Source organism: Propithecus coquereli, unplaced genomic scaffold (assembly GCF_000956105.1).
Source record: "Propithecus coquereli isolate 6110/MARCELLA unplaced genomic scaffold, Pcoq_1.0 Scaffold536, whole genome shotgun sequence".
NCBI classification, from domain to species: Eukaryota; Metazoa; Chordata; class Mammalia; order Primates; family Indriidae; genus Propithecus; species Propithecus coquereli.
In genome coordinates this window covers 223,294-225,260 of record NW_012151241.1, presented here as the reverse complement: position 1 = coordinate 225,260, position 1,967 = coordinate 223,294, and positions in this window count along the sequence as shown.

The window sequence follows — 1,967 nt, the reverse complement described above, 5'->3', positions numbered from 1 at the left end:
CCCCGGGAAATTCTAAGGAAAATCTCAGATATCATGTCCTTTTCCTCTTAAATACTTCAGTATTCTGTTCTACACATTTTAAGACAATTTAAAAGAAGTGAAAATTAAGCAATTTTCTTTCATACCATGTTGACATCATCACTTGCAAATGCAAATACTTTTCCAAGTCTGTGGCTTGGTTATTTATTTTGTTTACAATAGAGTCTTTTGAAGAGCAGGAATTTTTTATCTTGAAGAAGTCCAGCTTACCAACTTTTTCTTTTATGTGTGGTGCTTTTTCTGTCCAGACCAGTGTTGTAGCCAGTGACTCTCTTCACCTGGGAAACCCATGACATTTCAAACTCAGCATGTCTATAACTTACCTCAAAACTATTCTTCTTTTAATAATATTAAATAAAGGTTACTATTTATTATTAAGTATCTCTTACATTGATAAGTTCTTAAATGCTTTATATATATTCTCTAATTCTTACCACAACCTGCACGGTTGATAAGCAATCCCCCTTTGCAAATGAGGAAACTGAGGGTCAAAAAGATTAAGCCACTCACTCACGAATATCATACATTAAGTAAGTGGCAGGCAAGGGCTTGGACAGAGGTCTTTTGGGCTTTGCAACCAGTTCTTTTTCTTCTATACCCTGCTCCCTCCCCTGGACAGCATAGTGTATCTGTTATCCCACTTGTTCAAGCTAGAATCCTCAGAGCCAGTTTGGGTTTTTTTAAAACTATTTAATATACTTTTTACTGTGGAGTAGTTTTAGATTGTTATAGATAGAGCCACTTTTGAATGTTGTTTCTCCTCACCCCTGAATTCTTTTATTAGTCACCACAAGCTGTGAGTTCTACTTCTGAAATTTCTTTTGTCTGTCTACTTCTTCCCTTTGAAAGGCCCTCATTGTCACCTGTAATACTGCAAAAGCCTCCTGCCACCTTCCAGTCCATCCCAAAGCAGAAATCCAGTAATTTTTAAAACTATTTACTGTAATAGCTTTATCTTGCCTCCAAGATGCATTCCATACTCTTTGGCAGAACATGGAACATGTCTGGCTCTTCCCTACTCTCTGATCTCCTGTTCTGTCTCCCTCCCTAAGACCCCTAGCTCACCCCCATTCCAGTCCCGCTGAACATTTATATTAGCCAAAATACATCCGCTTGCCTCTACCCAAAGGGTAGTCCCCCCGCCCACCCCCGACTTCTTCAACTTGTCCTTCAAAACTCCGAAACTATCTTGGGTTCTCCAAACCAGAGTTAGCTGTTCTTTCCTCCTACTTTTTATGGCTCCTAAAAGACAGAAACTTCTGCATGTTTGTGAGTTATGTTTTGTTTTGTTTTTTAGCATATCTTTGATTTTTAAATACTCGTTATCAAAATCATAGATTAGGTAGTGCTAAGACTTTATATAAATGAAATGTAACAATGTCTTGCCCCATCTCTGAGTCCCACTACCAAGGATAGCCACTTTCAGCTTTACTGTTTCTAAATAAAAAATGTATTTCTGTTTTCCTCGTTTTCAATTGCAGGGATCATCTTGTGACTTCCTGCTGAAGTAGATGAATGTTTTACACCATTTCTCCAACCAGTCAGCTCCTTTTCTTTTGGTCTGATACCACTTTGTTTATGACTCTATTATAGCAAATGCCCCAAGACACACACACACACACACACACACACACACACACACACACATACACACACACACACACACACACACACTCTCTCTCTCTCTCTCACTCACACACTCCTTCATGCAAAATAACTGCTTCATATCTGAGTCCTCAGCTGTTCTGTACACTCCTGAAAGCCTCAGACTGTTTCTGCTGCCACACCTGAACCCAGCATAGTACCTGGCTCATAATGAAAACTGTTAGTTTTTTTTTTTTTTTTTTGAGACAGAGTCTCGCTTTGTTGTGAATGAGATTCTCCAAGGACTGGCAATAACTGCTTCATATCTGAGTCCTCAGCTGTTC